A 27,990-nucleotide genomic window follows, 5' to 3' on the forward strand; every position below is an offset into this window, starting at 1 on the left:
AAGATTTTATCATGCTGTCTTAATAAAATTGCTTTGTGGGTGGGGTTTTCCAAATTGTGTAACTAATTCTAAATAAGGCAATGTAAGATGATTACTCTTTCCAAAAAGTTTACTTTAAAAAACAAATTTCGTATGTTGAATGAAAATTTATCTGACCCAAGAAATAACAGAAAGTGAAGGTAGACACAATAAAAACATACTTTGTAATAAGACACAGAACATGCTTGTAGTTCTGTGTAGGGTGGCACCGAATCTTTTTCTGTTGAAGTTATAAAATCCTGACTGCATCTCCTATTTATTTTTGCTCTCATTTTTGCAATAATAGCAGAAGTAACAATTACTGCGTTTCTTGGTGACTTTTGTGGTTTTTCACCACTTGTGGAACAACATGCATTGAAATCATTGAATGTCGTGCTAGACAGCGTTTTCTTACTCAATAAGTTTAGATTAGCCTATTATGTTACATAATAAATTAAAACTATTGTAGAGATGACAATATTGTTCACAAATTAAGCCCACATTAAATGCATATTAAAAAGTCTACCTATCACGGTTATGTCTACACATACTGCTGGGTTTAATCCTGCATTTGGTTTATAATTATCTTCAGCTATACTTTACGTTTTGTTAATCTTGCAGAACATCAAGAGAAATAAAAAAAAAATAGTTTTAAAACATTTATCCAGCAGATTAGAATTGCCACAATCACCAAAATTTCTTTATTCTTGATTTGATTACACTTTTTTAATACTTATTGACTAACTATTAAGTTATTTAAAATAAGCAAAAATTTCACTGTGTTAATATTAAATAGTGATGGCATTTTACCTAAATGTACTAGTTTCGATATGGTTTGCATAATCTAGAATTCAGATGATGATGATGCAAACAACAAGGTAAAATGCCATCACAATTTAATATTAACATAGTGAAATATTGTTTATTTTAAATAACTTGGTAGTTCTTCAGTGACCAAACTTCTTTTATGATACAAAATTTTGTTTTAATAAAATTAGTTTATTAATGAATTTTATTCATAGTACTTTTGTTTACTGTACAAAATCAACTAATTTTTAACATAACACATTCTCTGATAAAAATCAACATAGTGAGGTGATGATAATTTTGGTTTTCATTTGTTTCAAGTAAGTCTCAAGCCTGCATACTTTGGTAATTTTGATTTAACAGTGAGAAATTACATTTTTCATAGTTCTACAATTTTGGATACCTGTATGCTTTTCTAATAAAGTACATAATTTATTCATACCGGTACTGTAATTCCTTTAAATAATGAATGGAAAACTATATTTTTATGGTTAAAAAGTCCATGCATAAGGGTTTCTTGTGAAAAGTGGGGACTTGTCAGTCTGTAATACCGGTATTCGAATGTACTGAACTAATTTGCAAAACAGTTTTCTTCGATTTCTAATAGATTTTGTTTTATATTGAAATTCCTATACTACATTTAATATGGCATACACTGATTAAACGAGCAAGTGTACAATAATCTATGTGTAACACAAAGTCAATTACGTTTAATGATATACAGTAAACCAATCTTTGCTTATGCCATGTATTGTATCTTTATGAAAGTGATGCTTCCTATTATGGGAATTAAACATGACAATGTATGTAATTATGGAAAGAGAACTTGTGATGTAGCTTTTGGGTATATCAACTATACAGTGAATTGGAAAGTTTTCAACATTTTGTAATTCGTATGGTTCTACTTCTGACGTGAGAAAAATAGCGGAGTGTGTATTGTATATCGCAATCGTCACAAACTGACCTAGGAGTTTATCCACTAACTTTTTGGACTTTCAATGTAGTTATCTTGTTCCTCCTAAAACTTTATTTCTCAGGTTTATAGTTAGTTCACAATTTTGTTGGCAATATGTGTGATAGTTTTTGTAATGTTAATGTTCTTTTACTTAATGTGCGGCACATAGCACATTCTCTTTTTAATAAGGAAAACATTAAAAAAGAAAGTAGTTGTGTACTATTAAAGTGTTTTTACTTATTTTCCTTATCCCTGTTCTGTAATATATTGTACTACATGTAACGCAACAATGAGAAGGCTGCAAAATCTGAAAGCTCCTACTGCATACTTATTATATTAATGCCACTCATTGCGGCGAGAGACTGGGAAAATACAATATAATATCTACTCCTCATAGAATTCACCATGTTGGACATTGTATCACAAATGGACATAATATGCCATCTAAGCCTCCAGTCTATTTTAAACAATTTTAATTTTGAAACTGGCATACAAATTGCTATATTTGATAAAATAATTTAATTTAATTTATTGGTCTGACCCAATATTTTGGGTTTGCCCTGCGACACAGAATAGCTCACAATAAAATTTCAAATGAAAAATTTTCAGACAAAATTGATTAAGACATAAGAAAAAAAATGTTGTTGTTTTCTAATGCCAGGCGTTTGACAATAAAGTCATTTGACCTCTTGCACTCCAATATTTTTCAAAGATATTATCATGACCAGCCACTGAAGCACAGATTTTGAGGTGTTTCGAATCCATTTCTTGGTTTGAGTTACACAATGGACAGTTAGGGGACTGATATATTCCAATTCTATGTAGGTGTTTGGCCAAACAATCATGGCCTGTTGCCAATCTAAATGCAACTACAGACAATTTGCGTGGTAAATCGGTAATTAACTGTGGATTTTGATGCAGAGAGTTCCATTTTTTCCCTTGTGATTGTGTTATCAAATTTTGTTTGTTGAAGTCTAAGTATGTAGATTTAATAACTCTTTTCACGGAGTAATACGTAGATTTAGTAACAGGTCTGTAAGTAGCAGTGCTGCCCTTCTTTGCTAAAGCATCCGCATTCTCGTTTCCTAGGATTCCACAATGGGATGGTATCCATTGGAATACAATTCTTTTATTGAGTGATATTAAGTGAGAGAGCATTTTAGTTATTTCTGCTGTTTGAGATGAAGGTGTGTGTTTAGAGACTATTGATAGAATAGCTGCTTAGGAGTCTGACAATATAACTGCATTCCTAAATTTATTGATGTGGCATAGAAGATTCGTGAGACTTTCACTTATTGCAATGATTTCACCATCAAAACTCGTTCCATATCCAAGAGATCTACAAAGTGAGAAGAGACAGCACGTAACACCTGCACCGGTACCTTGTTCTCTGGAGATCAAGGATCCATCGGTGTATAAATGAAGCCAGTTTTGTGGAGGGTACCTAATATTAATTGTCTCTAAAGACAATTGTTTCAGTATTTCAGTGTTTACTTCTGATTTCAGTATTTCTTCTGTTAAATTTAGATAATATTCTATATTTAATAGAGTTAAAGGGTTTGGTTTAATTTGTAAGTTTTCTTTTAAATTCGGGATACTGATTTTCTGTTTTAATTCTTGAACAATGGATATGAAACTTTTTTGAGTTTTCAATCTACAGAGAGGACTGTATGAATGCCAATTGTTTCCTGGTAATCTGATAAGTTTTTCATATTGAATCAGTGAAGAAAAAAAATAGAACCTAATATAATTTAAATTGAATGTACACCATAAAGATGCTGACGAAATATCACTACAGAAAATTTTATTATGTTGGTGACGATGGTATCTTGAAGCTCTCTCGTCAGCTTGTATTTTTCCCTCCACTTTACAAAGGCTTTCGGAATGGTGCCTCTTGCTCTGAAGAAGAGACCGGTAACTGTGATTTTTTTCAATGTTGTATTTTGCTGATAGGTACTGAATCGTGGGCTCGTAGATTTTCTTTTTCTCTTCGTTCACTTCAGATGGTTGAGTGGCTGAGATTTCAAATCTGATTGTAGGATCAATTATTTCGGCTGTCTGTTTATTTCCATTTATAGCTACTGTATGATATCGATCCTACGATTGCTTCCATCATCAGCAATACAATGGACTTCCTCGTGAACGTCTCGATTTTTGGATCGAAGTGCATCTGCGATCATAGAATGTATGGTGTTGTGACGTTTTATTCTGAGTACTTCTCCCTGTGGGCAACTCCCAAGCACATGTGGTAAAGTTTCATACTCACTGCAGTGCCTACAGTGGGTTGTGCCTGTAGAGTGACCAGGGAGAGAACGTACTGGTGCCACCATAGCAGTCATTTCTAGCATATCTCTCCTTTCAGAATTTGATAATGCTTCATGCTTGATGATCTATGAGTTGGCTGCAGGGTACTTCTTCAAACAATACAACTCCTTTTCCCTTCTGGGGGTATGCACACCAGGTTTTAAATTCCGATGTTGCCTTAATTGCTTCATGGATCCTGTAGCCTCATCTCTGCTCACTTGCAATTCCGACAAGCAACGGGTTCTTATAGTGTCGTAGTCTCGTACAGCATTAACGTGCTGGTCATTTAGGTTTTCTAGCTTGGTATTGATGTTGAGTTGCTGCAGATAGGCTTCCCATGTAGCGCGCATCACTGATAATCCTTTGTATTTGTTACTTGTATATATCATGCTATTAGGAGTGTTACCTGGTAATTGTAATATTTCCTTTACTGTGCTTTTAATCATATTGTCAGCTTTAATGAGGAATTTTTTGGGGATCAGATCTACAGATGCAGTTTGAAATGGATATATTAAAGTTGGACCGATGAACTGGTTTAAGACGACTAATTTTTGTTGTGGCTGAAGCAAATGACTTGATGTTAGTTATTTCTATTGTAGCCTTACTCATTTGATTGTTTATTTTATCTGATTGTTTTAATCCAACACTATGTATGATGCTATGACTCATAACCACTTTTTGCTTTAAAATGAGCATGTATGTTTTAAATTACTTATATGTTTTATCACTGTATTACTTTCACCTATGTTCAATTGTATTTGTCAGCTAACTATATCACCTGAAGATGACTTATTTGAAAAGTCGAAAATATTCGTGATACTTAATATAATATTTTAATTGATGTACCAACAGAATTTATTTCTGCTTTCATACTTAGATAAGTGATAGACTGAAAATTGTACAAAACTATTTTATATTACAATTTGAACTTATCTGAATCTTCAACATGACATTTAAATTTAAACATATATTTTGGTTTGGATTGTTAAAAAATGTGTTGAAAGGATTGGTTGTTTTGTCAGAACTTAGAGATCCTGAAGCTCAAAAGTATGGTGGGGTCAAGAAGAGTATCTACTCCTCTTGGGTGGGATCCACACCTGTGGAGTAACGGTTGGCGCGTTTGGCCGCGAAACCAGGTGGCTCGGGTTCGATTTCCGGTTGGGGCAAGTTACCTGGTTAAGGTTTTCTCCGGGGTTTTCTCTCAACCCAATATGAGCAAATGCTGGGTAACTTTCGGTGTTGGACCTCGGACTCATTTCACCTGCATTATCAGTTATCACCATCCCATTCAGACGCTAAATAACCAAAGATGTTGATAAAGCGTCGTAAAATAACTTACTAAAAAGTATGGTGGGAAAACTGCATTAGTCTCCAATGTAAGTTTCTACTAAATAGTCTGAAAACACTGTCATTTCCAATGGTTGGCTTGACATAAAATCGTACACAAAAGCATTTTCTACTTCACTTGAATCTAAGTACATCATTCCAAAAGTAGATCTCAACCACCCTCCACTTTTGCTTGTTAAATCTTTGTAAATGGATGACAGCCCTAACTCCTGGCACCTTACACAATTGAAAGAAGACATTATGTTTCTATCAAGCCAAAGACATCCAGTATATTCCATTACGCGCAATTCGTGCACACCTTTTGGAAATGTTTATGCGCAACTCATGTATGGTAAAAATAGCTAAAGTTGACCAATCGCGCAACTCGAGTTTTCCTACTAGTTATAAGGCCTTTGGCCCACTAAGTTTCGGCCACTTTTTGATTTGTCCACTGGCACATTTGTCTATTTCATGATTCGTCCATTAAGTTTTGTCCACTGACCATTTAGTCTATTTTCATGCTTCGTCCATTAAGTTTTGTCCACTGACCATTTAGTCTATTTTCATGCTTCGTCCATTGACTATTTCGTCCACAATTGCAAAAAAAAAAAATAGACTACATGAAACATAATTCATTTGGTGAAAAAATAATTTATTTAAATTTAAATGTATTGTTGAATGTAGATACTGTTTGTATTATAAACATGATTAGTCATCATTTTCTTCTTCCTGAAGAATTTCAGCAGGGTTAATTTTTAATCTATACGAAATTCCTCTCAGATATATTTCCAGCCTGCCGTCATTCTTGTAGTCTTCATACTGTATAACCATTTCCCTGATGCGTTCATGATTATTGATATATGTCTGACTTAATGGTGCACAGACTCGCGTCTGTCCTCCCAACAATTGGGTAATCACCTGCTCATTTAATTCCTGTTCATCCAGCAAGACTTCCAAAAATCCCAAATGCAGGGATGATAAAAATCCATGAGTTTTTAAATTTACTATGCCAACATTCGACGGCATTGTTAATCTTCTGTTCCCCACTCAAAACTGCTTCGTACACATTCCATAATCATATTTCTGGTGTTGTAATTGTAGATGGGAAACACAAATGTGTATTCTAAGATGGACGAAAGGTTATGGACATAAAAGATGTGGACAAAATGTATGCATGAACGTAAATTGTATGGACCAATCGGTTGTGGACAAGAGAACGTGAACGAAAGTGAGTGGACGAAACAAATTGTAGATAAAAGGTAGTGGACGAAAGGCCTGCAAACCCTCCGACTTGAAGGACGCCCTTTTCAAAAAATAAATGACGGCCTACGACATAATGATCTCATGTACCGGTATGTCATTTTGAGGATATAACATTATGAGTCAGTTTATAATCGCCCGTTCCTCTGCTGGACTCAGAATAGGCATATAGATCGTTCTTGTTTTTTGGAATTTATTAAGTTGCTTTCACAGTACAAGATAGACAAGTTGAGTTTTCACATATCTCAGAATATAAATGATTCGTTACACAATCAGTGACATTTTTAGTTAATTTGTACGTTGGCATAGTTACGTAATGCATTAACGAACCATGATTTCATGAAATATTTTGCTAGAGAAATGCCTTCCTCTGTTAAGCGCCATAAGTAGTTACTTCGCTTCAATCCGTCTTTTCCTCTTCCATATGGCGACTCTGAATCCGTTGACAAATAATAGGCACTGCTACCACTCTAAAACAAATAATAGTTTTATTAGAGCTCAAAGCTAATTGGAGAAGGTGTCGTTGAAATTTTAGATAGGCTTATTCTATCACTAGGATTAAACGGATATTGTGTAGCTACACAGGTGGCCAAATTTTCTTATGCAAGTAACCTAATAGCGATACATACATATATACTTCCTTAGGTTAATTTCGCAAGAACTATAATATTCGCTGAGCTTGAGCATGAAATCATAAACAAACAATATAAATTCAAGGACATAAGTACTCATACACAGAAAATGTTAAAACAAACCTCTCCGTAGCCTAGGCCTATATAACGCATCGTTTATATAGGAGGTCTCACTGCCCGAAACCATTGGAAAAATGCCTTCTCAAGTGGAACAGAATTAAATATAGCAAATATGGTTGAATATCACCCGCTTATGTATTCAAAGCGAGAATAAATTAAACTTCTATATAAATCATTCATTCATTCAATCCATAGTTCCGAAGTCTGAACACTGGTAACCCCTAGAGGAGGTTTCAATACCTATAAGGAATTTAGTTATACTTATTTGCCGACAGGGAGCAAATTATAAGCTCATCGCTTCAAACGCTACCTATTATACAATTGAGATATTTTACAATCCGCATCACCGTTTTTGGCGTGTGAAATAATGGAAACGTTAAGTGCGAATGTTTTACATTTGCCACAATCAGTCTGACAACTGTGTTTGGCAATTGGCTGATGTGACGTGTAAAGGAAGTGGTATCTTTCTCAGCTGCACTAGCAACTTGCTCAAAAACTGTTCACTATATATCTAGGACACACGCCAAAAACGCTGGCGCTAGCTGTACCACGTATTACTAAAGCGAAAAAGGAGAAATTTGGTCCAGAGGGTGTAATTCAGGCTTGGAGGTCTTTAACGTGCCACGAAACTCCTGCAGGGAATACACGGCTTGAAGTCCCTTCGGCTTCGGATTTTTACATCCTGAAAAATTCATCTACTCCAGGCGGGTTTGAACTTGCAACCCTTCAGTCTAGATGTGAAACGGTTATATATTCATATATAAATGATCATGAGTATTAACGTGCATAATACCTATATCTATTTCTGTTTTACACAAAATATATTCTGTGTGTCTTGATTGTTTCCTCGAAATCCAGTATTCCGATTCACAAAGAAATCTAAGCACATTCATCGCTTTACATAGTATTAAAGATTTAGTTTCAAAATTCAAATAAGTATAGTTTAGGCTGACCAGAATTTTTATGATCCAGCAGGGGACATCGGCAATTTTTTCAAGAAAAACCACAAACGCTTACCTAGTCACTCAGCATTGACATGTTGCAGAAAATACATGTAACAATAGATACAATGATAGAACCTTGCACACTAAATTTGTAGAATATCTTAACTTTTTTAATTAAATGCATAAACACACGAAAAAAAACCCTATAGCCTACATAATCATAGCCACTACGAATTCAATTTCAGTACTGACGCATGCATGAAAGTCTTTAATATAATATTGTACACATTGAACTCTAACACGCACATTTTGCAAGTACTTGTCTGAAGAATGTATCTTTTTAAGTATATTGTAGCTTTTAATACAAAACAATAATGTAATTTTATTGTTTCAACAATAATCACTTTCTATAATTGAATGTAAACACTTCCGGCAACAATGGGATTTCCACTCCACACAGTAACACAGTATTCGTTATTGCACTCCACCGACGACAATGACAATTTACTCGGATTATTGAGAACAACAATGTACTGCTAATCTTAACTAATGTTCACAAAGCAATATTTACAACACAAAACTGGCAGTTCTCAGTTCACAGTTCGTTTGCCTTGGCTAGTCCTTCTAGCTCAGTCGCTCGAGTTCACAGTATCTCGAACCCCAGACCTTCAGAGACAGTCCACTGAACTTCGAACTCAGGTCCCCCAACTGCGGTCCACTGCACTCAAACTCAGGACTTCCGGCGACGGTCCAATGGCCAGGACGCTCACACAGCTGCGGACACACTCAAGTCGAATTCCGGTCTCGAAGCTGGCTTCACTGCTATATACACACTGCTTGCTGTCCAAAAACTAGCAACGACTGCAACTGACTAAAGGCAGGTTCACAATAAACCGGGAACGAAAACAGAAATAATGTTAAAATAAATGTATTTAAATGGGAGCATTCACAATTAATTGTGAATGCTCACATTTAAAAACACATTTTAACATTATTTCCGTTCTCGTTCTCGTTTTCGTTCCCGGTTTATTGTGAACCAGCCTTAACTCTCAGCTCACTTGCGTCTCTTATTTAAACTAAACCATAGTTTCCAGAAAGTACGATTTCTACAGACTTCATTCTCGCTGCTTCTTCCTGGACGATTCTGTTCGGGAAGTTTCGTCCCCTCCTTCACCTCGCACAACGAAGCACACAAAGCTTTGCTTCCCCTTTTCGCCTCACACCGCAGTGCACGCCCTATGAAGTAGATGCGTGGGCAACTTCATTTGCCGCGTCGCCCGATCTTTCCACGCGCGCCCCTGCTCTCTGTGGGACGCGTGATCGAGTCTCGATGTGGGTGTCACAATATGTTCATTTACATACAGCTTCACACTAAGTTCTTCATATGACAAATGACAGTTTGTTTTCACTTGCAACAAAGCTGTAACTTGTTTCGACTTTCATTCTTGACTTTTTATCAGTCAAGATTGAGTTCATCGTGGAGAAAAGTATCGCAGTAGTTCCAGTAAAATATTATTGAAACAAAATCAAAACTTCCGGGGACAAAAACTGGGACATTTGCTCCCCCGGGCAGCAACTCAAAACCGGGGACTGTTCCCGGAAATCGGTGACGTCTGGTCAGCCTAGAGGCCTACAATAATGCATTAACTTACCTTTGCATTTTGTTTGCCGCATAACCCATTATGACAGTTATATTTGAACTGCAATTTTGTCTAACGTACGTCAAATAATTGTCGCATTGAAGAGCAACGAATGCGTTTTCCTTCAAAACCGATTCAGCAAAATATTTGACAGACATTTCATGACTGCAGACAGCCTCATCTGTGAACAATATAACGAAATGAAAATGGAATATTGCATTGGTTGCTTTAGTTATTCCAGCTTAAAATTTTAAAATCCTTCTATACTGTTTCTTTCTATTCTTTTTCTACAATGATGATTTGTTGTTTAGTCAACTGTTCAAAGACAGATCTGAACCTCACAAGTGATAGCAACAAGGCAACTAGGCCAGGAGGTAATGGATAGGGTGGCCAGTTCCTTTCCCCCTCCTGCATATACCGCCGATTAGCTACATATTACCCGAATCAGACTTCAGATGCATACAAACAATTGTTCTTCCTCTAACACGTATCGTCAAGTGAAATGTACTGCCTGATAATAGATGTACATGATGATCACAATAATGCGCCGGTTGTGGTGTAGATTACATCTACGACATGTAGCTTTACGTATTGCAGGGAGGCCATCGCCATTGTCAAATCAGTTTGAAGATCTTCTCCACTGTCTTACTTGGGTATAGATCTGCTTCATGGTGAACCGACGTCGCTTCAATTTCACGTGTGCGTTTAATAATTTCAGATCGGAAAAGCCTCCAAAAATGGTTTAAAGTGAAACTTCAAAGTATGATTATTATTATTATTATTATTATTATTATTATTATTATTATTATTATTATTATTATTATTATTATTATTATTATTATTATTAATGGATTCAATTGTAGAAGTTATTCAACAACGTGAGATATGAGATGAAACATAGGCGAGGATGACAACGAGATGAGCCAGTTTCATCTATGAATTGTGCTGAGCACGTATTATAATAGTAATATACGTTACAAGAGCGGTATGTAGAAGTTTTCATGTTCGAGGAAAAGTTTGAAAAAGCGAATCGTAGTTGAGCTTTTTTAATTTCCGAGAATTGAAAGAAAACATACCGCTCGTGTATCGTACATTATTTTGTGCGAAGATCGTTTATTAAATACCTGAAAGAGGAATTTCTAATTAGTTGCAATGAAATCTCCATCTTGGTTTCTGTTCAATGACGGCAAATTTGCAAAACAAAAATATCTATCTTCAACATTGTTGCTTTAAAATGTTTTCTGTGTTTACTACACTCCAGCAGGCCGTGATATACGTCTGTCTTTCCCCCTCCCCCCAGTCTACGATGAGTCTGGAATCTTGTTGATTTTTTCACGGCTTCCTTAATGTTACTTGCATCACGAATGCAGTAACTTTAGTGGAGTTGTAGAGTTTACTTAATTTTTGCAAATATTTAAAAACAATAATTAACAGTGCAATTTAGGTGAAATTGCAGTGGTAAGTTTCCAATTTATAATTATTACTATGTTGAACGTCTCTAAAAATATGTTAAAAGCCTAAAGCAGTAAAGTCAATATGTCACTTAAGAGGTAAGAAGAGGGAAATTGTTATGTGTGTTAGGTTGGGAATACTGAATGTGGAATTTTAGACTTTCCGCGTATTGGTTTTGTGCGGAAACCCTAGATCATATATGTAACAGATAACTCCTCGCTACGTTAAAATCGGCAGCACTTTGAAGATAACAACCGCCAGGATCGGCACCCTTCCGCCGTAAACGAACACGAGATGGCAGCGCAGTCGCTAGTGCAATTCAAATGGGAATGATGACGTGACTCCTTATGTAACAACTAGATGGCAGCGTAGTAAACCTGACAAAAGTTGTTAACCTCAAAGCCTATAAGCCCGACATATCTGTTACATATATGATCTAGGCGGAAACCAAGCAAATACGCACGATCTCGCACAATAGTAATATGCGTTACAAGAGCGGTATGTTGACGTTTTCATGTTCGAGGAAAAGATTGAAAAAGCGAAACGTAGTTGAGCTTTTTTAATTTCCGAGAACATGAAAACAAACATACCGCTCGTGTATCGTACATTATTTTGTGAAAGAGGAATTTCTAATTAGTTGCAATGAAATCTCCATCTTGGTTTCTGTTCAATGACGGCAACTTTGGAAAACAAATATATCTATCTCCAACATTGTTCCAACATTGTTTACTATACTGCAGCAGGCCGTGATATACGTCTGTATTTTTTTCCCCCCAGTCTATGATGAGTCTGGAATCTTGTTGACTTTTTCACGGCTTCCTTAATGTTACTTGCATTACAAATGTAGTAAATTTTGTGGTGTTGTAGAGTTTACTTAATTTTTGCAAATATTTAAAAACAATAATTAGGCCTAACAGTGCAATTTAGGTGAAATTGCAGTGGTAAGTTTCCAATTTATAATTATTACTATATTGAACGTCTTTAAAAATAATATGTTAAAAGCCTAAAGCAGTAAAATGAATATGACGCTTAAGCGGCAAGAATAGGGAAGTTGTTATGTGTGTTAGGTTGAGAATACTGAATGTGGTATTTCACACTTACCGCGTATTGGTTGTGGGCGGAAAGCAAGCAAATACGCACGATCTCGCACAAAATATTATGCAAGTGACGAATAGCCAAACACCTCTCTTTCTCTTGTTTTCGTTTCCATAACGACCTTGTACAGCTGAAGCATTATTAATTCCTTACTTGTCCAACATTTCCATGTGTTTTTGTTTTCTTTCATTTAGCTTGAGCTTGTATCTCGAAATTATTATATCGCACGAGTTGCCTATGCTATCATTTAAAATTAACGTGAAAAGAGACCATCCGAAAATAAATAGTACAATACATTTAATAATATTGGTAACATTGTTTTGGTATCTTGTAATCTAAATGTCCGATTTAATTCACTGTATGTTTTGAAGATCATAGAGTGCAGACTAAGGCAATTGTATGAGTACAACGGGTTGACTGGTATATCTTCTGCTAATTTTTTGGGTACAGTACTGATATATAATTCTGAAACGCTTGATTTAGATTATATATATATATATATATATATATATATATATATATATATATATATATATATATAAGTTTTAGTGAACACGCTTACTGGTTGTAGAAATAACATAATTTAGATATCAAATAGCTGGAATAATATGACACGATTATTATTCAAACATATTTTAGAAACATTTGGCAGTTAATACGAAACTCCGAATACGAAATATAACCACAGTCTAGTATATACAGTCACGAAGCTGAATATATAGGAAATATGCATCCATAGATAGTTGCTAACCACTAGGATCGCTAATATCGCCCCATTACAGACAATGCGAAATGGTACCGGCACAGTCTATTGTTCCTAGTACCAGTGGCGGCTCATACATATTTAATGCATAGTGCCAAAATCAGTGGTATATCCAGGATACCCTAAGGGGAAGGGTAACTCTTTTTCCTACTATAAGCAATAATAATAATAATAATAATAATAATAATAATAATAATAATAATAATAATAATAATAATTAGAGACGAGAATTCCATGCAAATGCATGTTTTTATAGGAACATAGGACATAGCTCATACTTAGTACTTATCCATTTCATTACTTTCCGGTTCCAAATATGTGTACTTTTCCCGTGCATATTTGCATGTTTTCGACTTTTTAGAGATAAAAACATGCATAATGCATATTTATGTAATTTTTAGCTTAATAATGCATATAATATACATTAAATTCTGTTTAAATGCATGTTTTAATGGTTTTGTGTGGACACCTTAGTTTCTCGATTTTATGTCCCATATTTTAGCTTCAGAAATCAGGATTGAAGAAAAAAAAGAAAAAACTAAATAACAGAAAAATTAAATAAAATGTTAAGATTTTCACAATAAGGTGTTAGAGGACCTTTCCCTAGACGGAAGTCCACTTTTACAACACTTTACCGACGACCCTCTATACACTGCGTGTCATAAATTTATTACGTTGGATATTTTGAGAATAGTAAGTAGAGAGGAAATATAGAGGGTTCAAGGAAATTGCCGACAAATAATTTAGGTCAAAAGCATCCTCTTTCAGGGAGGTTGTAAATTCTCTTCCTTTTCTAGTACTAGTAGAAATTTAGATTCTTCTAAAATTGGAATCACCGTTAAACTCTGTTTGCAGTGTGTGAATGTCGTAAGTTGTTAATGTGCTTGTTTATTCTGTTTGCGCGGGTTAATGTGGTTCTAATATGTTTCTAATTTAAAGATTCCAAAAGTGTACTCTTTGCACAGTGGATTACTGTAAAGGAAAAGATTTTATTAGGTCAGATGAGGATGTCGTATTTTGCGACTGTTGGAGTAAAGAGTAAAGCAATGCTGTTCTGTTTCCGAATATTTTATATGACAATTTTTCTTTGTAAAAAAATTACAAAACTTGTTCAAAATAATTATTAAATTACGATGTCCGTTTTTAAATCGTTTCTAGGTAACCGTAAGGTCTATTATAATTTCAGATGAAATGTACTAAAAAATTTCAAGTCGACCAGCATGTCGCATCTGTTTCACATATTGCAAGAATGCAACAAAAGAAATAATCTTTAAAGAATTTCATAGATCCCTCAGTTATGCCCGTAGGAAAGTGGATGTAGCGGCGAAAAACAAATTGGACAGGGTCCTAAATGCTAACCCGGACTGCGGATTCTTTTGTTCAGTGAAGAAGATTATTTGTGGCGAAAACTTGAATGAAGAATTTGACCTGACACTGTCACAAATATGTTCATTCAAGTTTAAACCCGTAACTTCTTGCAATATAGAGACAAGTGCAGGAACCTCACAGAAACCAATTTAAAAATGTTATTAGGTTTTTAACTGTGCAAAAAAAGTGAAGTGAAATAAGACATTTTGAAACAAAAATAAAAGTGCATATTTTAATGTATTTTTCGCTTGATCATGCATATTTCATAGTTTGATAGTGCATGAATGCATGCATATTTTGGGATTTTATAGTGCATGAAATTCTCGTCTCTAATAATAATAATAATAATAATAATAATAATAATAATAATAATAATAATAATAATAATAATAATCACTCACCAAAATGTATACAACTGGAGCACTTGAGCACTTTTGTTGACCAGGTTAATATGCGCGATAGATAAAACCCATTCGCATATTCTTCTGACTTGAAAATAAATCCATCATTTTTTTGTTGAAGTTGTCTATTTTGCAAGCAAAACTCCTCAGATTCATCGTGCCCTCTTAGTGCTAAATCTAGTACCCCACAAAATCGTATACAATTTATTATTAAATTTAACACATATCTGTTTTTATCAACTTGCTCATTGTGTTTTGCAATCGCGAGTCTGTAGTGTGAATTTAACTGATTTTCAGTGTTCGCTTTACCCAGCATAGACAAACTGAAGACGTTATTCATATTAACCTTTGACTTATGATGTGTTTTTATTTTACCCCATAAGTGTACTAAATCTGTCACACCCACTTTTGACCAGCTAAGTTCACCTCCGAACAGAACACACGGAAAAAAGAAGAACGCATTTTTCACATCACATCCACACAACCAGTTGTTTTTTTAAATAAATATCTGGTTCGAATTTGCGAGATCTGTTAACTTTAGCACTTTGCTGCTTTCGATGAATATTTAAGTGCGGTGTTGGTATGCCTAATTCTTTAACACGAAGTTTGTTTTCATATGTTAATGTTGAAAACTGAGATTTTAATAAAGCGCCAACCGAATTCATTTTTAACAGTACACAACACGATAACACGACCACTATTACGAAGACAACCTCACGACTTAACACGTTCACACTACACTTGGTACTGTTGGTAGAAATAATAAAGTGAAAACTTTCTCAAGCCAAGTTTTCAAGAAACCGGGAGAGATTTTATTATCTTATTATTGCAGTCTTCGCTAAGAAACTTGTTCCGACAAAGCGGAAGGATAGACAGAGCGGGAGGTAGTAAGGGATCGGCGTAGTAAATGGGGATGTATACAGTTTTACAAGCACTGGAAAAGCCAGCGGCAATTTGTGCCTGGCACATTTCAGATCATGCTTTTAGATGCTGAAAAGGACGAGCGAACATGAAGATTGCGCGCGCATCCCGTTATATTTCTTATGGGATGTAGTGCCTGGCACAGACCCATCCTCCAAACACTGGTTACAACGTGTTTCGCTGCAAAGATCATATTGACGGTAGAGTTTGTGTAAGCGTAACTTGTTTCTCTCAGGTTTTGAGCGGAAAATATGAATTCTCCTTCTCCTTCTGTATTCTGGTAGTGCCATGGCACAACGGCACTACCTCTAAAGCAGCCCCTGCCTAGTACCCTCAACAACTCAAGCTTCGTGACTATATACTAGGCTGTGATATAACATCAAAATCGGGACCCGGTTCGATTCCCAGTCTGCTTATGATGGAATTTGTAGTGGACAAGTAAACGAACTGGGTCCGGTCTTCAAAAGCTAGCCAGCGGGCCAGCCTATTTAAAAATCATCATTTGGAGATGGAATGAAATTTTTATTTTAAATAGAAGAAATTCTTATGAACTCGTAGAAATGTAAATGTGTTCCCTTCGAACATTGCTAGGTTTTACTAGATCCGACCATCGGAGAAATACCACTAGAGACAAGCTTATGTGCTTATAAAGTTCACAAAATTCAAGAATACCGATAAAATTGTACCACAAAGCATGAAAATACGCTAACTCATCATTAATTTAGCGTTTCGCTTTCTTCCGAGCTTATGGATCGATCTATCAAGAACGTCTTAAAATTTATAGCAACACGTCATACGGTATAATCTGAAATAATTATTAATAACGATTATTTCAAGCATTAAACTGAATGTTTCGCATATCTCAACATTTTTTTCTTTTATTCAAAGATTTGGTTTCTTATTTCGGGAGCTTTTTCGTTACATAGGCTTTTATCGCTGCCTTGCTTTACAACTTACCGTTCATGCTGAAAATGTTGAAATTGAAAGAACATCCTGGCTGGGGTCTGAACCCATTGTGATTAACGAAGTAGTCAACAGTGCAACAGTGCCAACTCGTTCGAAGATGCCAAGGATCGCTCGATCCGTGTGAATTACGTCTACAAAGTCGGCGTCATCTGCGGAAAGATGTGTGAAGCTATATGCATTCAGGCTGAACAACGGTCCCTCAGGGTCCAAACCTGCGGAAAGAAGTAAAAATTTAGTTTTATGTCTGATTGTTATGCAAGAGAGAAGTATTAATTCGAAAAAAAAAAATTTCAACTATAAAATAACTGCAATAAAATTATGCAAATCTAGTCTTTCAGGTAAAGCTCCCTGTAAAGCAGATTTGAACAATTTTTCCCTTGAAATTGTGCAATAAAATTATAAATCCTTAATCTTCATACTTAAGAATTGAGTCTATTGGGTGTGAATGATGTTTTCCTTGTTAAGAAGTAAACAGAAACATCATTATTATTATTATTATTATTATTATTATTATTATTATTATTATTATTAGCATATATAATATAATATTGGTAACTACCACAAACGTCTGCATGGACAACGATAAATAATGATGTTCGACCAGGTCGTCCGCTTTTTTATTTAATTTAATTTATTGCAGGTATTTCATAGACCTTACATTAGCATTGAAGCTTTAAGCTATGGAACAAGTCAAAATTTTACAAGATTGCAATTTTTTTAGTGAGATGAAGTGAGGTTAGGCCGAAGATTTGCCCTAGATTACCTGGCTTTTGCCTTATGGTTGTGGAAAACCTCGGAAAAACCCAACCAGGTAATCAGCCCAAATGGGGATCTAACCCAAGCCCTAGCGCTTATCTTAGTTGTGGGCGCCAGCGAAGTAAACATTACAATCTTTTTGCTATCTAATTTTCGCTTCACCGCAAACTGTGACGTTGCACAGAGGCAAATATTAAATAAAAAACCTGTACAAGAAAATAATATGGTAGATACTTTGTTATATACGAATGATCAATTCGTTTTTGAAGATAGATAGATAGATAGATAGATAGATAGATAGATAGATAGATAGATAGATAGATAGATAGATAGATAGATAGATAGACAGGCAGGCAGGCAGGCAGGCAGGCAGGCAGGCAGGCAGGCAGGCAGGCAGGCAGGCAGGTAGGTAGGTTGATTGATTGATTGATTGATTGATTGATTGTGAAGATATTCAGTACATTATCTAAACTGTACAGCAAAACATAATTTGCAAATCTCGGTAAATAGTTATAGCATTCAAAGTGTAAAGTATCAGTGAACTGAACTGGAATAAGTTAATTCCTTTAAATACTTTGGCTTGGCTACACTCTAGTCTAACCAGGGGGCGAATGCTAGTCACAAAAGTTAGGCTTGCTCTTTTATTCATAGGGGAAGTTGGGAGGATATAATAATTCATAATTAATAAAAATAATCACATAGCCTAAATAATTTATTTTATAATTATGAAATCATTATGAGTCATGGATCATATTCGCTTATCAGAAGTAGAAGTTCGATATAATATAACAAACATGGCCAACAAAACAGTTTATTTAGTTTTTTTTCGACCCTGCCAACCAATGCATATTGCTGTGTTGAGATGCATTGAACGAGCGCACATATTCTCTATAATGTATGTTTCTCTTGAATAGTTCTTCGGGAAAATGCATTTAATAATAAGGTTTCAATAACACACAATTCCGAACTCATTGCAATACTTCAAATTAATGTTTAAGAATTAATAATACATGCAGCAGCTAACACATGCATTCCGCTCATACACTCGCACTCGCAAATCACAGCACATTCCCGCTGTCAATACTGCTCTGTGTAACGTTAAATAGTCGTTGGTGTAGCTCTCGGATCAGAGCTTCAAACAACACAACAGAAGCATATGCGCCTAGGACGGACTAAGGAGGAAGGAACTTGCGTGTGCATCATATTCTCGCTATTTCTACGTCTTTCCTGTAGCTCCGAGAAACGAGCAAGCGTTGCCATACTTGCCGTGTGCAACCTGCGGATGGTATTACGCCTATACAATGTTCCAAAAATCAAAATAAATTTTAATGTACGTAATCCCACTTTGAGAAATACACATTCTACGAAAACATTGGGCTTGCGCAGCAAGCATAGCATGCCCTGAGAAATCGCCCCTGAGTCTAACGTAGGCCTACCTAGAAGAGTGTGGTATATCGAACAAAATCCAAAATTAGAATATAATAAAGCAGTGAGAATCATTGACCACGCCACCGAAGTCCAAAAACATACAAGACTCAAGCTATTTATTTTATTAGGTTATTTTACGACGCTGTATCAACATCTCAGGTTATTTAGCGTCTGAATGAGATGAAGGTGATAATGACGGTGAAATGAGTCCGGGGTCCAGCACCGAAAGTTACCCAGCATTTGCATTTAATATTTGCTCGTATTGGGTTGAGGGAAAACCCCGGAAAAACCTCAACCAGGTAACTTGCCCCTACCGGGATTCGAACCCGGGCCACCTGGTTTCGCGGCCAGACGCGCTGACCGTTACTCCACAGGTGTGGACAGACTCAAGCTATACAAAGTGTTACCAGATCAGTCCTCAGCTGTGGTAGGGAACTTTACAGACTGTTCGACGTCAAGATGAGCGACATTTAACAGCTATATTTGAAATTTTGGCATGATTTACTCCGAAAGATGATGAAATCTCATGCTAATATCTTTCATTTCTTACCTTCTTCTGATACTACGTACCTGTAATCCGCGGTAACTGAGAATTTACGAAATTCTGACCAACGTATCCGGCCGAGTTTGAATCCAGTCTATGCCCGATGAGGTGAAAAGACTTTAGAGAGATTCCTTTATTAACTAAATTGTTGATTAGATCGGTTATAGGCGTGGCCACCAGAAAAGATCCAAATACTGCTTTGAAATAGTTCTGCGTCGAGAAAGTGCTCCAGTCCACCAGGAACATATTTACATCTCCTCTCGTCAAGAAAGCTGTTAGGATAGGATAAAATAAATTAAATTATTTTAAGGTGAGTTGTTTAAGCTACGGTCATCCGCCAAGAATGTTTACGAAAGATTACGTGAATCATTTGTGGAAGAATATTATAATTAATATCCCAGTGATGTCATTCAACTGACTGCAATTATTGTCTGGACTCTGGACCTTTCCCATAAATTATATATACAGATACGTATATAAAATTTGGAGCTACCTTATTGCATTATTGTATAAGTTTCGCTTACAACACACTGCGTATGTGCTGCGTATGTGCGGTAAACAAGAGTCCCTGTAAGTTATATGTGCGAAATTTTTGCCCACATATAGGTGGACTCCCATCTTAATTCCATATCTGTACATCAGTCGCCTTCGTTCGATTAGGCCTAATTAAAATGTGTCTCAGTGAAACTTACACCAAAGTCCGTATAGGCTAGTTTCTATCCGATGCTTTTCCAATTCACTGCGGGCTAAAGCAAGGAGATGCACTATGACCTTTACTTTTTAACTTCGCTCTAGAATATGCCATTAGGAAAGTTCGAGATAACAGACAGGGTTAGGAATTGAACGGGTTACATCAGCTTTTTGTCTATGCGATGACGTGAATATGTTAGGAGAAAATCCACAAACGATTAGGGAAAACCGAGCCCCTACCATTCCGTAGCGGAGAACTGAGAAATATGTTCCCAAATTGAAGCAGCCGAAAGCCGCCATTTGTTGGTAGAAAACGCGCGGGATTTCGAAACCGCTATTTGAATACGCGTTGTATTGCGTATCCGAAAGCTAAATGGTTTTATTTACAAGAACGAAACTTCCTTTGCGATTTAACTTTAATACCGTATTTCTGCTATCAGCAGAGTTGCTACGTTTTCTGCGAGAGAAATCGGGATATCAGAAGCTGACTTAAGACATTAGACTGATCATCACTTTATTCTGCAAAGTAGTGTTCGCGTGCTTATAATGCAATACTCGCCTCCTTGAGGAACGCTAAAATACGAAGGACACACAATAGTGAATACTACAGGCTAATCGTTTTCTCTTTTATTAACCACGAATATGTTTTAACCATTCGCTACTAAATTAACTTTTCTTTATCGGAACCGATATTGCAACAGTATATCTGACGATGAATCCATGTTTAAACATAGTTCACTAAACTATACACCGCAGGAATTGTATGTGTCTGTTATTAGTGTAGAATACCATATCAAAACGCTATCTTTTTTGCCACTCAACGCACCTAAAATATACTATGGTGATTAATTGCGAGAGCAGCAACTAAGTACCGAAAAGGATTAATCAACAAAGAGGTAGAACTAGCGGAACTATTATCTTGCGAGTAGAGTTGCCTTACGGCAATCAGCTGGGTTACCTCACAGACTTATAAATTTACGCGGGTTACCTCTATGTTTACAATGCTAAATTTGAATAAATAAAAATATGGGATAATAGGAAATGCAGACTAACTTGTTTAAATAACGTTGTAGGCTGTTATCGCTCAAATCGGGATTTTTTTTATCAATCTCGACTCGCTTTATCGGGATTCAATTAGGCTGTCAGGCTTGCATCATTTTCATAGGAACTCTGAATGTGAATATTCATAACCACGGTTAATACAAGAATTAATGTTTACTTTTTGCCGTAGGTTAAACTGCTCTATGAAATTAAAAGAAGCAGCAGCAGCAGTAGTGGTAGCGATAGTAGTAGTAGTGGTGGTGGTAGTGGTGGCAGTAGTAGTAGCAGCAGCAGCAGTATAAGAAACTGTTTCATTAATCCGTAACTAAGACAAGAGTCACTTTCAATCATTCAAATTAAATAATTAACGTTTTCTAATTTATACAGTTTCTGCACCTTCAAATTCAGCGAATAATTATTCATGTATGCACTGAACATCAACTGTTTGAAGAAAATGAAGGATATGAAGTGGGTGAAGAACAATAGCAATGTATATTGTATTAACGTAGTTTCAAGGTAACAACTATCTTCGAAATGAGTTGAACACACTGAGTGGCTCATTGTAGGGTAGAAATTCTCTCTTCGGATTGCACCTAACCACTTTCGGTTAAGGGAATCTCTACTCAGAGGAAACCTGAAGCACAAACAGTCATATAAGTATAATAGTTTGTCTTCTGTAACATAATTCGGGGCAAAAATCGTAGTAGAAATTAAAGATTAACTAATCAGTGAAATGTAACATTTCTTCCTTCTTTATCTTTACATCCTTGTTCATTGCTGCAATTAAAAAACAGCACACGAACGAACCTGTACTTATTCAGCTCAACCAAATGACCGCTCGTCGGCTGTTCAATTTGGGAGCATAACACTAGCGCCAGTGAGCGGTCTATCGGTTATTTAGTAAGTCTATGGGGAAAACACGGAAATTTTACTTGAAGCAAGTAAAACGAAGGTTTGGAAGTATATCCCGAAAAGACAAAGTATATGATTATGTCTCGTGACCAGAAATTGTACGAAATGGAAACATAAAAATTGGAGATTTATCCTTCGAAGAGGTGGAAAAGTTAAAATATCTTCGAGTAACAGTAACAAATATAGATGACACTCGGGAGAAATTAAACGCAGAATAAATATGGGAAATGCCTGTTTTTTTTTCGGTTGAGAAGCTTTTGTCATCTAGTCTGCTGTCAAAAAATGTGAAAGTTATAATTTATAAAACAGTTATATTACCGGTTGTTCTGAATGGTTGTGAAACTTGGACTCTCACTTTGAGAGAGGAACAGAGATTAAGGGTATTTGAGAATTAGGTTCTTAGGAAAATATTTGTGGCTAAGAGGGATGGAGTTACAGGAGAATGGAGAAAGTTACACAACGCAGAACTGCACGCATTGTATTCTTCACTTGACATAATTAGGAACATTAAATACAGACGTTTGAGATGAGCAGGGCATGTAGCACGTATGGGCGAATCCAGAAATGCATATAGAATGTTAGTTGGGAGACCGGAGGGAATAAGATCTTTGGGGAGGCCGAGACGTAGATGGGAGGATAATATTAACTGGATTTGAGGGAGGTGGGATATGATGATAGATACTGGATTAATCTTGCTCAGGATAGGGACCATTGGCGGGCTTATGTGAGGGCGACAGTGAACCTGCGGGTTCCTTAAAAGCCATTTGTAAGTAAGTAAGTAAGTCACAGTCTGAATCAGTGACAAAACTATCACAGCGACAAATCACAAGATCTTCAAATCACACCCCACTACTAAGAGGAATACAAAGATAACGAGGGGAAAACGAGGAGAACATGGGGAATACGAAGAGAACAAGAAAAATACAAGGAGAACAACGGGAATATGAGGAGAAGAAGAGGAATAGGACGAGAACAAGGGGAATACAAGGAGAGCAGGGGAAACACAAGGTAAATATAAGAAATAAAATGGGATCAGTATGTACAGTATATCTATCTCACTCATGCGCTAAAGAAATTCGTTCATTTGTAATTGCAGTTATACTATACCTTCTGTATTACTGTATACATTAAAAATAACCGGTAATAATTACTTCGTATAAATTTCAACGAAAAAGGATAAATCGTCTTGCATTTGAGATTTCAATTAGACTATACTTGAATGACTTTTACTTACCATTAATAAGAATGCCGACGATTTCTGACTCTGCGTTTTGGCCGAAGTCATGGAAGTAAAATATTATTTTCTTTTGTCGTTTAAAATTAGAAGGTTGTAGAACAGAGTCTGCTTCTTTAGCGGCATACTCCTCGAAGTCTTTCAGAGTCTTTCTACATTAGAAATACATGATGTTAATAATTTCAGTTCCTTGATTCATTATTTGCTTAAAATATGTAGTTGTATATTTTATTATTTCTGAAAATTCTCTTATTATACATGTTTACTATTTTATTGATTAATAGGCCTATGCCTGTATATGGTGTCTGGCCGTTCATAAACTATTTTAGGCATCATGCACAGCACGACTAGTGCTGGATACATAACACTTTTCGTCGTTGAAATTCTCTAAGGGTACGTACACGTTGGAGCGACGATAAACGATAAAAGAAGCAGCGATGCTGTATCAGAGAGAATTGAAACATGCATTGTCATTGAGGTGTGCATATTGGAGTAACGATAAAAGCGAAGATGCACGATAAAAGTGACGAAAAACCAAAGTTCCATTTTCTTCGCTCTTGTCGTTCATATGATCTCTGATTAAGATAATATTAATCTGTATAAATACCGGTGATTATCAATATATCCGAATATAAATCGATTTATTATTATTTTGGCTTATTAAATTAATTATTGTAGATATTGACAAATTGATCAGTTGTGTATTTATTCGTGATATGTTATGTGATCACAAGAACCAATCACAACACAACGAATTTATATTATCTTTGGGATGAGAAACGGGTTCAATTTTATACGTATTTAAGTTATATTAACCTTGAACTTAGCAGCTGATATTTCCTATATATCTTCTTTCATTAAGTGAATGTATAGAATATCTTCTACTGATAAATCAAAATGTTCGCTTCCCGCGTCCTCGTTGCTCCGATACGAACACTTGATTATTTGATAATACCAAAGCGTCGCTATATCATTTCTCTTATCGTTTATCGTTGCTCCAACGTGTACGTACCCTATCACAGCGCTTATATTTTAGTTTTTGTAACGATTGAAAATAGCTAATAAAATAAAAAGACGGAAATTAATTAATAACATACATATATAGTTAAGTAGTAAATTTCATAATTGAAGTTCGATAATTCTGACTTCATTGGATTACGAAAAATGTATTTAGATGAAAAATTATTTAATATATGTACAGTATTCTTTCAAATTATACAGAGTGATTTGTTTGAGTATGGATAAAATAAAAACTTCGTAAAACATTTAAACTTTATTTGCTGAAACTTTGTGCTTACAATATTGAAAGATGAGATATTCCTCAGAGCTCAATATGACCCCCATTGCGCACCCAACACAACTCATAACGGTGATGCAATTCAGCCCATTTCCGTTGTAACATAAGAGGAGTAATTTGTTGAAAAGTTTGAGTAATTTTTACTCTCAGATCATCAATGTTTCTGAGTTCTGTGAATAGACACTGTCTTTAACAAAACCCCACACGAAGAAGTCAGAAGAGGTTAGATCTGGGGAGTTTGGGGGCCAAGCCAAGAGATAGCTGCTTCTCGTACTGGGTTTCGCCTTCGATCTCCTGCATGTTTTTTTTTTAACACAACCTGTGTCTACAAATGTTCGATACCACAACATTATGGAATCGTATTTAGGTACATTACCCACACCATACTTACGTCGAAATTCCCTTTGAACTCTTTTAACACACTCAAATTTAGCATACTAAAGAACACATTGTGCCCGCTGTTGATTTGTAGTAGCCATTTTAATTATCTACGATTTTCATTTGTCCTTTCAGATTATGCATTGTTGATTGTCATTTATGGAAACCCCCATCTTTTAATCATAATATAACCAGCAAGAAATTTTCCTTATATTATAATAGCTTCATAATAATAAATTAAAATTATCCATACCTGAACGGATCAGACTGTAGTTCACGGAAAATAAATAAACCGGAATAACATTGGTATTATACAGAAGGTAAAGGCGAGCTGCTGATCAATGCTATACATCATCGTGTACGACATGCTTTGGCGACATCGTTAAAAACTTTAAATTGGAAGATTCATGAGGAAGTACATTGTGTATCATCAGATGGTTCTTTCAGATGGGCAGACATTATTGCTATTAACGGACGCTTAAAACGGGCTCTTGTTCTTGACCCTACTATCCGTTTCGAAAGGAACCTAAATCAGGCCACCAAAGTTGATATTGAGAAGAAGTCCATATATGAACCTTGTCTGCCTTATCTTTCTCAAAAGTACAACGTCCCTCTTAAACAATGGTCTGTCATTGGTTTGCTGTTTGGCAGTAGAGGTTCTATTTCCAAATTCACATGGAATTATCTTAAGGAAGTTCACATTCCTTTTGATTATATGTCTGTCCTTATAAATATCATATTATCAAGGATTCTCTTCAAATATTACATCATCATTTCTATTTCAATTAATCCACTTATATTTGCCTTAAACAATTAACTTCCTTTTTTCTTTAATGTATCTATCACATTATATTGTACATGTTTATTGTATTCAGGACCCTTGTGGTCACTCAAATTCTTTGAGCTGATGTCTATAATTTAGAATATATATATATATATATATATATATATATATATATATATATATATATATATATATATATATATATATACACATACATATATATATACATACATACATACATATATATATATATATATATATATATATATATATATATATATACATACAATTGCTATGAAGCGCGAGAAATACCAAATATGAGAAAGCATGTGTCATCTTGACTGTTTTTCTGCTACAGAATTCGCCAGGAATCGAACTTTGATCCCTCATGGCTTATGAACCGTCTGTTGACAGAGTTGTAAATAAAATTAAAGTCAACGAAGAATAAGAACGTAAAATGGGAAAGACATAACTTACATACATGTACAGTAGTCTAAGTGTGCGTGCGTGCGTGCATGCACTTACTCTGTGTAGAATCGGACAGAGAATTTGCCTTTCTCTTTCCCAACAGTTGGCTTAACGACATGTAGTGCTGCTCATCGGAGTGACTACTACCGCGGAGAAATCGGAGATTACGAATAAAGCTCTCCACCGGTGATCTCCGATACTATCGTAAGAGGAACAGGGAACAAAGGAGGGATGCGGGGGTTCGGAGCGAAGCGAAGTTGGAGGACCTAGAGCTCAAGGACGACCGGCGCGTATGGACTGAGGGTAGTTGTGAGTGGAATTAAATGGCACCAAATCGTATATCCGTCGCATGGAAATTTTTTATTTAGTTGAAGATAATAATAAAGTCGCACGCTGTGAACTTTGTGGGCGAATTTACTCTAAGGGTGGAGGTACTTCGAATTTCTTAGACCATTTGAAGCGATCGCACAATCGCGAACTTGAAGAAAGTAAGTAAGTAAGTAAATTTAACTGTTCAAAACACTTTTGTACTCTTTTAAAAAGCGTGTTTACTTTGATTTATACATAAAAGTTCTAATAAATAATTTCGTGGTTTTGTGCAGACAGAGTAACATTGCGAATGAAAAACTGAAAAGTAGAAGAATTTCAGCAAAAAAGGACCCTCTAAGATTGATCCAGCATATTGTTACGAGATGAAACTCCAAACTTCAGTGATGAGCCGCTTACTTGAAATGAAATATGAGTTGGTGATTGTGTTGCCAGAAATGTCAAACGCTCCTAGGACACTAACAGGTCCGTATTTGGAAATCTCTATAGCGTGGACCAGGTTAGATAGATTCTCTGAGTAGGTCTAAATTTTAAAGGTATGTAAGTGTTTAGGCTAACATTAAGAGTCGCGGTTGTGGTACTCGTACTTTCTGTCAAAAATAAATTATTACCATTCAGATACACATTGACGGTTAATTAGTGATATCATCGTTTTCGTAGTTTTAAAATTACGGAAAACGTTTGATACGATTTTTTAAAACTGCTTTAATGTTATTGTTCCAAAGGTCCACAGTCTAGAAAAAAAGTCTTGAAATTTCTATAAAACGTAACTTTCGAGGCAATAAAAATCACACATAACTTATATGGAATATTTAAAAGGCAACTTGAGTTATTAGATTAAAATATTGAGTTTCATTCTTAAACTAAAGAAACGTGTGGTAATAATATAATTACAATTATCCTTAAGTTGATATCCGCTTATATTTTTTATTACAGAGGAAGAGTGACGCGTTTTAGACGAGGCAGTTCAAATACTGACACCCTTTAACACAATGGTCACAATCCTGTCTGGTGAAGAATCTTAATAAATTATTTTGGACATTAAACTTTAAACCATTGATACCACGCGTTTCTTTTGTTCCATTCTGAAGCTCCGTTAATATATATCCACGTTAATCTAAACCGATTAGAATAATAATTGACAAAAACTGTTTGTGAA

At 35.6% G+C, this 27,990-nt stretch overlaps 1 long non-coding RNA gene across 1 annotated transcript; it reads right to left on the minus strand.

Moving 5' to 3' along the window:
* Positions 1 to 6,861: 6,861 nt before the first annotated feature.
* Positions 6,862 to 19,975, minus strand: LOC138712425 (uncharacterized). Its single transcript, XR_011335709.1, has 3 exons — positions 19,727 to 19,975; positions 16,964 to 17,184; positions 6,862 to 7,140 (listed from the first exon to the last, which is right to left on the minus strand). It is a non-coding gene; the product is annotated as an uncharacterized lncRNA (long non-coding RNA).
* Positions 19,976 to 27,990: the final 8,015 nt, after the last annotated feature.

This window comes from Periplaneta americana, chromosome 13, assembly GCF_040183065.1.
Source record: "Periplaneta americana isolate PAMFEO1 chromosome 13, P.americana_PAMFEO1_priV1, whole genome shotgun sequence".
NCBI classification, from domain to species: Eukaryota; Metazoa; Arthropoda; class Insecta; order Blattodea; family Blattidae; genus Periplaneta; species Periplaneta americana.